Here is a 10,119-nt window from a genome sequence, read left to right on the forward strand (position 1 = left end):
TATTTATTAACTCTTACTGCCTACAAACTGAAATAACATAACCATTGTTTACTATATAGTTTGGCAGCTTAAGTAGAGGTTATGTTGCGAATAGAGTGGAAGGCAGTGGACTAGGCAGTCGAATGTCATATAATGAAGGAATGGTGTTCGGAGATTTTTCAAAGTTAAAAAAAAAAAAAATGATAAAAGCTTTAATATAAATAAAACTATTGTTTTAATAACAACAAAAACGCCATATATATTCTGTATACATAAATTTGTAAGGATTATCTCACTTTAAAATTTGAATTAAATAATCTAAAGTTTTGTTTTGAAACTGAGTCGAGAACTGTGCGTGTGAATGTGCGAATTTTCACCGATCAGCTGTTAGTTGCGCTACTTGGTAAAATTTACAATGAACATAACAGTCAGTAAAGGCTCCATTACTGATACTTAGCATAGACTTGACTTGGCTTGCGAACTGTCACTTACAGTTCTGTTAAATGAACATTGCATGTTATTGATTACTCAAAACTTAACTTGACTTAGAAGTCTGTTGAATTTTGATTTTCTATGTAAGTTCTAAGTGACGTTTACATTTTGAGATGCCATTTGTTTGTTTCCATTTCATTTTGACATTTTGTCATACAAATTGACATTTATTTAAAAATAAATTTCAACGCTGATTATGATGCCAGATTTTATGCGCCAAGTGGAGTATAATCGTGGCTAAGTTGCCAAGTTTACGCCTAGTCAAGTCAAGTCTATGCTAAGTATCAGTAACGGGGGCTTAAGATAGGATACATATACACGCATAGGCCATTCAATGCCATTTGGAAAATTTGATCATAAATTTTGTAATTTACAGAAAAACTAAATCGCAATATTGTTTCGGTTTCACTTGTGAATTAGTGACTTATTTGTTATACTAATGCAACCATCCCTACTTAGCACTAGATCAAAACTTATCCAATATTGTATTTAGCATTTGTCTAGTATATCATTTGATTTCATGACATCTTATATGTACAATAATTTTCTAGTTTTTAGTACACATGCATATATGCATACATTTAAATTGTATAAATACCCTAACTGCTCGCACAATCATTCTTGAATTTAATACGAAAATGAATATTACCTTGATTCAAGCACGTTTCACCCAAACGAATAAAGAAATATATATATATATATTCTTTTGGTATGGTTAATCACTCCTACCAGTGAATATCCATTTCTTTTTTCTGCATATATTTTGATTCCTTCACTTCTAACATACCTACCTACAGACATGCATGTACCGTAGTTCATGAACTAGATATTTCTTTTGTTGGGTACCCCGTTGGCAGAGATAAGGAAATCAATTCATATGTAAAGAAATGTACGGATGTGCAGATTCAAAAATCTTACTAATCTCTACCTACCCAATAAGTTAAGTAGGCTGCTCTATGTACATAAACACATCAATAGTAAGTTAACTTAACCAAAACTTGCTATTAGACAGATAACAGAATTTATGTACGCAAAACAGAATAGCATTTAAAGAGGGTATTTAGAAACAAAGATACCAAACTCATTATTATAATAAATCTATTATACCGATAGGTGCCAACCTATATACGTTTATGAATTTATAAAATAGTTATGTAAGCCAACCAAAATTCTAACTTAGACTTCACGAAAGTAAATAAAAAAAAAACAGATTGTATTTCCTTATGAGCTGGAAGCTTGCGAAGATTAAAACACATAGACATACTTAATTATATTTCAGTTTTTTTTTATGATGAATTATAAATAAAGTTGTAATTATAATGGGAATGCTGCCATTCGAATAGACTTAGAAGGCATGTAGGCATACAGGTAAGGGGCCACCGGAATTTTAGGTGCGTCGGTGACCATGGGTTTGAGGGTGGGACATAGCACCGGGCGTCGCAACAACACCCGTGGCGCCCCCAAGAGATATTCGGCCCTTTCCTTTTTTTATTTTAATTTTTCAGCGTTTTTTATTAATTTCAGCGTTAGTAACCGGCCATGTCCGGTTCGGTAATTTTTTTTTCGTTAGTTTTTTTTTTTTGAAATTTAAATTTTTTGAATGTTAACGGTCTGTCCGTGACATCCGGTTCGGCCGGATGTTGTTTTATTTTGAATTATAAGCGTTTTGAGTCGTCTCTGCGCTTCTGTCAGTTTATTTTAAATTTGACAGCTGCTAGTTTGATAGGCATGATAGCAACTTTTTTCTGCTTATGGCGCAGGAACAGTAAGGTTGGCAAGGACCCGCCCCAGCCGACAATGACTAGCCACTGTGCACCAACACATCATGCCGACCGCCTTCCTTACTGCTTCCACTGTAAATGCGAAACCATAACAGTGTGTCTCATAAAAGGGATGGTTGCATCGGACAGGTTGTTTTGGGCTAGACCCGAAAACCAGACGTCCACGTAACTTCTATAAATCTTTTCTGGCTCCTTGCTGTTCACGTCGTCTGCGCCTTAGCACCACCATCGTCGCAGAAAAACGCACTTTCATTAACTTTAAAAAAGGAAAGTGGGACGAATACAAATCCTTTACAGACAACCGCTTTGCTGCCCTCCCTATCCCAACTGATGCCCGCCAGGGGGAGCGTGCTTTCCGCAAGGTCATTTAATCCGCCTCGGCTCGTTTCATTCCGTCGGTAGAATTCCCGAAATTCGGCCCACTTCCCGGCAGAGACCGCAAGTTTAGCGAGAGGACGTGACCTTATAGGACAACTCGATCCCGGCGACCCCCAAATAAGGGATATAAACCAACGCATCAGATTGCTTGTGAATGAACACAAGCGGGCGAAATGGGAGGAGCACCTAAGCGGTTGTAACCTCTCTGCCGGTGTAGGTAATTTTTGGTTCACTTTAAAGTCCCTATCGAATCCGTCTAGGCACAATGACAAAGTTTCCATCGCCTTTGGCGACAAAGTGCTGTCGAATGCGAAAAAATGCGCGAGCGCTTTCTGCCGACAATACATAATGCATTCTACGGTCGACAAAAATAGACGGAGGGCCAACAGCACGCACGTAAACATAAGTTCAGCGTGTCACCAATTACAATGACCGCCAAAGAGGTTGAGGATGCCAACGGTCATGCTAAACCATCCAAAGCAGTGGGCCCAGACAGCATAGCCATGCCGATTCTTAAAAGCCTAGGGAACGAGGGTTTCAAATATTTAGCACATGTCTTCAACCTGTCTCTTTCCACCTTTGTCATACCCGAAAAATGGAAAATGGTCAAGGTGGTCCCGCTACTAAAGCCTGGTTAACTAGCTAACATAGGAGAGTCATATCGCCCGATATCTCTCCTATCACCAGTAGCGAAGACGCTTGAAGCCATTTTGCTCCCCCACTTCAAAGCAAATTTGCAGCTAGTCTGTCATCAGCATGGCTTTAGAAACCTCCATAGCACCACCACCGCGCTAAATGCCATTAGCACCCAGATAAATTGCGGTTTAAATCAATACCCCACCATAGAACAGTACTCGTAGCGCTAGACCTATCAAAAGCTTTTGATACGGTCAACCATGGCACGTTACTGCAAGACTTGGAAGGGTTTACCCTTCCCCCATGTCTTAAAATGTGGACCGCAAATTATCTGGGTGGTCGGCAGGCATCGGTGCAATTCAGAAACGAAATATCAAAGCCAAGAAGAATTAAATAAGGTGGTGGTGTCCTATCCCCACTTTTGTTTAATTTTTACATATCAAAACTACCTGCGCCACCAGAAGAAGTTACTATCGTTTCTTACGCTGATGACTGCACAATAATGGCCACAGGCCTAGACCTAAAGAGCGATGAGATTTGCAACAGAATAAACGGCTACCTCCCTGATCTCTCCGTTTTTTCGCCTCGCGAAACCTGGCATTATCACCGACTAAATCATCTGCGACCCTATTTACAACTTGGACGTCCCAAATGTCGACCATTTTGAACATCCACGTCGATGGCACTACGCTACCGACTGTCCTACACCCCAAAATCTTGGGTGTGACGTTTGATCAGGATCTACATTTTGGTGAGCACGCAGCCGCAATTGTTCCGAAAATCCAGAGCCGTAATAAAATCCTCAAATCTCTTGCTGGCAGTACTTGGGGAAAAGACAAAGAAACGCTCATTACCACATACAAAGCAATTGGCCAGCCGTTTGCGTGCTACGCGTCCCCTATATGTTCGCCAAACCTAAAAACTAGCCACTGGAAGAAGCTGCAGGCCTGCCAAAATACTTCACTCAGAACCGCCACGGGCTGCCTTCTTATGTCCCCAGAACACCATCTACATAATGAGGCGAGAATACTCCCCATCAGGGAGAGAAAGGAGATGCTAACCAAACAGTTCCTGTTGAATGCCCAGAAACCTGGGCATCCCAACAGACATTTGATTGATGAACCAGCACCGCCTAGGGACTTAAGGAGTCATCTCCGTAAGCATTTTGAGGAAATACGGCACCTGACAACTCAGCAACTCCACAAACAGGCGTCGGACCTTTATGCCGAGAATTGCCCGGTGAATCCAGTACTCGGGGAACAGTACCCAAAACTTGTGGAAGAGGATCGCATACTTGCCAGGGTATCGCGAGTCACTCTGGCTCAACTTCGTTCTGGATACTGTAACAGGTTAAACTCTTACATATCCAGAATCAAGCCCGACATACAAAATGTATGCCCCACTTGCAATGTGTCCCCACATGACACCAACCATCTCTTTAAATGTAATGTGGAACCAACGCCTCTAAAACCCCTTTCATTATGGTCCACCCCTGTTGAAAAGGCAAGTTTCCTAGGACTCCCGTTAGAGGATATTGATGACAATTTGTGATCGGTCGCAGCTATTAGGTGTGGCGAAACATTGCTACAACAACAACAACAAAGAAAGAGAGAAAAAACAAGAGCTAAAGGAAAATTACGTAAAAATAGTCCACAAGAAACAACTGATCTTTTGTTTACATGCGCAATGCGCAATCTTCTGTGTGTGATTTATGTCCCAACTTCGATTAAAGCGGAGCGTAGAACGGGAACGTAATCGAAATGCAGAATTGGGGAAGTTGATTGACGTAGAAAAAGCAAAACATAAAGGCCCCGGCACAATAACATTTTTCCCATAGATGCTTTTAACACAAGCTTATGCATTCCAGTAACATCGCTACAATCAACCAAGATGCTGCGTTTGTAAATATGAAGTAACTCCAGACTTGGCAATTGAAGTTTATTTATTTAATTTTTATTTTTTTCTTAATTATAGTCGACTCAAAAACAAAGCGGTCGACTGCTAAGAATAGTAGATTCAATTACAAGAAAATAACGTACATAAACTTGCAAGCCAAGAATTAAAGTAAATTATATATAATTGTACGCATTACAATTTCAATTATGTTATACAGAAAGTAACAATGTTATTTAAAAATGTATTTAAGTGTGCCCGGTGGGGGCCATCGTGAGGAGCTCAAAAGGGAGATTAGGCGAGGTGCTCAGACAGGAGATCGGTGCCCATAACGGGGCTAACGCGACGTGCTTATTGTAATGAACCTAACTTTGGTACAATTTACTTTTGTTAAAATAAAATAGAACGATTGAGAAGGCACGTGTTTTATTATAGGTCGTGTCTAGAACAATTTTCAGTAATATGTATATCCAAAGTGTGTACAATAAAAGTGGTTGTGTAGTAATATGTATATATAGGAATGTGTATTGTGAATCGATTTTATGTGTGTTCCTGAACCGATGATAGGTTTGTTCCTGATATCCCTCCTTTTCAGCGGTACCTTGCGGGTGTTTTAATTACACGTCCAGAGCGAGTGCATGGTGGATGATTGAGGCTAGCTGCATCCTGTGGTGTAGCGGGCGTGGAACGTTCAGCTTCACGAGGCACGTCATCTGGCGAACACTGTTGTGTTGTGGTTTCTGTCGGTGGCTGTGTTGGACTCGAAGAACTTTGGTTTTTTGGTTCAACAGTAGGACGATCTGTGGACGAGTTAGGATCAACCTCGAGGGATGAAGTGGCTGGCTTAAGATGCCATGTGTTTCTTCTGTGTATGGCGCCATCCTCGGTTTGTACTCTGTACGAGCGGTGTCCTTCTGGTCTCACTATATAAGCAGGAACCCAGTTATTATGGCTTTGTCTAAGCAATACTTTCTCTTGCGTTGTGTATTCTCTAATCTGTTTTTTATTTCTATCTGCTGTTCCTTTCTCACCTTCCTTGAGTTTCGTTAGTTTTTTGCTTACGTTTTTTATTATTTTTGGATTGAGTAGCTTTTCATTGGTAGGTAATAGCGTTCTGGTTCTTCTGTTCGTTAATCGTTGAACTGGAGACCCTAGGTCCATGCGATGATGTAGCAGCGCTAGCTGTATGTCCGTGTTGTCTTCGAGGCACTTTTTCATCAGGTTTTGGGCGTCTTGTACATAGCGTTCGGCTACACCATTGGAACGTGGAAAATGAGGGCTCGAAATTCTATGTTCAATGTTCCATTCTTTCTGAAAAGCCCTGAAATCGCTGCAATCAAATTGTTTACCACCATCTGATAATAGTACTTCCGGGATGCCGAAGGTAGCAAACCATGTCTTAAATTCTTTAATGACGTTGAAGCTGGTGATATTGTTTAGTTGTTTAAAGTCAAAGTATCCTGAGTAGCTATCTGCAATGAGGATGTAATCCTTTCCTCTTAAGTGGAATATGTCCGAAGCGACAATACTCCATGGCCGTTTCGGTGCTGCTTGTAAATTTATTTGTTCCATCTGATTATCTTTTTGTATTTTGCTCCATGCACTGCAAGTTTTTATGTACTCAGTTAAATCTTTAGTCATTGTTGGCCAGAATACATTGTCATGGGCCAGTTTTAGCGTCCCTTGTAGTCCTTTATGACTAAGGTGGCAATATTTCATTACTAATGGCACTATTGAGTTTGGAACCAATACTCTGTGATCTTTAAAAATTATGTCCTCGTAAACGCTGAGAGCCTCTCTGTAGTACCAATATTTTTTGAGATTTACCGGCACTTTATTGATGTTCTCTGGCCATCCTTTTAATATGGTTGACTTTAAATCATTAAGTTCTTTACTTTTTGAGGTCTCCGCTTTAAGTTCGTCTTTTCGCGTTTTCGTGAATGGCACAATAGCACATATTTGTAAATTTTCTGTATTTATATCTTCACTATCTAAGTTTTCGCAGTCTCTACTCAGTAAATCTGCTACATACAATTCCGTACCTTTTTTATAAGTGACTTTTGGATTATAAGGCAGAATTTGATACATGATTCTTTGCAATCTCGGTGGTGCATCTGTAATTGGCTTTTTAAATATTGTCTCAAGAGGTTTATGGTCAGATTCGATCGTTAAATCTTTGCAACCCAAATGTACAAGTGACATTTTTTGTAAGCGACTAGCATGGCGTTTGCTTCTTTTTCTAATTGGCTATAGCCCTGCTCGGTTTTTGTAAACGATTTCGCACAGTAAGCGATCGGCTTCTGTTTTTGTATTAGTACTCCACCACATGCATAACTACTGGCATCTACTGACAGCAAAATTGGCGCTTTAGCGTCATAATACCCTAGTACTGGTGGATTCTTCAACAGATTTTTTTAATTTATTGAATGCTTCATTGTGTTGCGTATCCCACACCCACTCAACATCTTTTCGCAATAATTGTCTTAGTGGTTGGGTGATATCTGCCAAATTTTTTATAAATTTCGACACGTATGTTACCATACCCAAGAATCTTTGCAACTCTTTCCGTTTTCCGGTTGCTTAATTTTCGTTATAATTTCTATTTTTTCGGAATCAGGTTTTACCCCTTCAGCGGAGACTATATGTCCCAGAAACTTTACTTCTTGTGTATTAAAAACGCATTTTTCTTTATTAAGCTTAAGGCCTACTTTTCTGAATTTGTCAAGTACCTCTTGAGTTATCCTCTCTAGTTCTAGTTTGCTGGTGGCATGCAAGAGAACATCATACATAGACACCTCCGCGTTCTTTACGTCCGCTATCAACGAACTCATTACTTGTTGGAAAACTTCCGGAGCCGATGCTAAGCCAAATGGCATTCTTAAGCAAGAGTATCTTCCGAATGGGGTACTGAATGTCAGATATTCTGAAGTACGGGGTGTTACTTGCAGTTGCCAAAAGAGTTTTTTACAATCGAGTAACGTGAACCACTTAGAGCCATGGATGCGGGCTGTAATTTCTTCTAACGTAGTAAGTGGATAATAACGTCTTTTGAGATTTTTATTTATCTCTGATGGATCTAAACTGAGTCTAATTTTATTTTTTTTTTTTACTACGACCATGGGTGACACAGCCGGTGTAGGCTTGGTTATATGTTTAATTAATTTTTACGCTACCATACTATCAAGCTCATCTTTAACCTGCTGTCAAATAGTATGCGGGATTTTTCGCGCCGGGCATATGCTTAGTTTCGGATTTTCTATTAATTCTATGTCGTATTTGTATTGCTTAAGGCATTCAATTCCTTCAAACAAGTTTTCATCAACAGTTAAAGTTTCAATACGCTTCACTAATTTCAATTTCTCACATGTTGACTTACCAAGCATTGCTGTAACATCCGCTTTGACAACTAAGTATTTTATGGGTACCTCTTGTTTTTTAATAAGCGTGTCTATGACCACTTCACCCAGTACGGGGATTTTATGGTTTTAAAACAATGTTAATTGCTTTGTTGGCGATGGACTGATTTGAACGTCTATTTTTCTTTATTATTTCGTAGTTTAAAATGTTGCACTGGCTACCTGTGTCAAGCTTAAACTTTACCATTACGTTTTTGGCCAGCGTAGCTTTTTCATACCAATCTTCGACGTCCACATTGTCTAAATCCGCACCTACCGTAGACACTACAAAACTCTAATCGTTGCTTTCTCGGTCTTTGACCAGTTCGTTGACCGTTTTGCTTTTGCAACATTTGGTAAGGTGGCCTTTTCTGTTGCATTTTTGGCAAACCTTTTTAAAGGACGGACAGTTACGGCGACCGTGCGTGGTAGCACACCTATTGCAGTGAAAGGGTTCTTCTTTTTTGTTAGTTTCTTTGATGCAATGTACCTTAACTTTGGTACAAATTACATTTGTTAAATAAAATAGAACGATTGAGAAGGCACGTGTTTTATTATAGTTCGTGTCTAGAACAACCTTTAATAATATGTATATTCAAGTGTGTAAAATATAAAGTGGTTGTGCAGTAATATATATTGTTACGAATATTAGCAAAACTAAGGAGTGCTGCCGTCTCTAAGCCGATGCTAAGCAGTGACGTGAATGCACATCATTAATTCAATCATTATGTATCTACATAAACGAAACAATAACTGCGTCTACATATATGTACCATGTACGTATACGAGCAGCGGAGGGTCAATGCACTAACACATGCATATATCTGAGATACTCCTATAAGTATGCAATGAGAAAAACTATAAAATTGTGCAATTTTAGTGATAGCTTAGAAGTTTGAGAGCTCATGGACAATGCTAGTAAATTCTAGAAGACGCGAACGAGGAAACCAAAGAGTATAAAAGGCGACAGATGTAGAGGCGCTGAAATTCAGTTTGATTTGAGTTGTCAAGCAATTTCGATTAAGACGATATTTAGCGAGCAATAGCAGTATTATTTTGAATAGTAGAGGTTCATTTGAGCTATCAATCAGTTTGGTTATTAAGCAAGCTATTCGTTGCACAGTTTGAGTGTTATTGTGAAGTATTTTAATAAAGGCCATTTTTCCATTATTCAATATTGGAGTTATTTATTCAACAGTTTAGCGATACGAACCTAGCAAAAGGGAAAATAAGAGGATTTGCAGCAAATTTGTTACAATTGGTGTCAGAAGAGGAATTGTTGAATAAATTCCGGAGGACAACAAGGACATGGCAAAGTTCAGTGAATTGAAGATCCAGCAACTGAAGAAGGAGTTGGAGAGCCGTGGATTGAATACAAGCGGCGTTAAACTCGAACTTCAAGCACGGCTACGAGAGGCAATGGAAGCAGAAGGAATTGATGTGGACGAGTATGTATTTTATCCTGATGGGGACGAGACAACAACAAAAATTGAAGAGAAAAACGAAACATCGCAGACAGTTACGAGCACAGACTTGAACATGATTTTGGCTGCAATATCTTTTCA

The sequence above is a fragment of the Eurosta solidaginis genome, chromosome 5 (genome assembly GCF_040869045.1).
Source record: "Eurosta solidaginis isolate ZX-2024a chromosome 5, ASM4086904v1, whole genome shotgun sequence".
Classification (NCBI taxonomy): domain Eukaryota; kingdom Metazoa; phylum Arthropoda; class Insecta; order Diptera; family Tephritidae; genus Eurosta; species Eurosta solidaginis.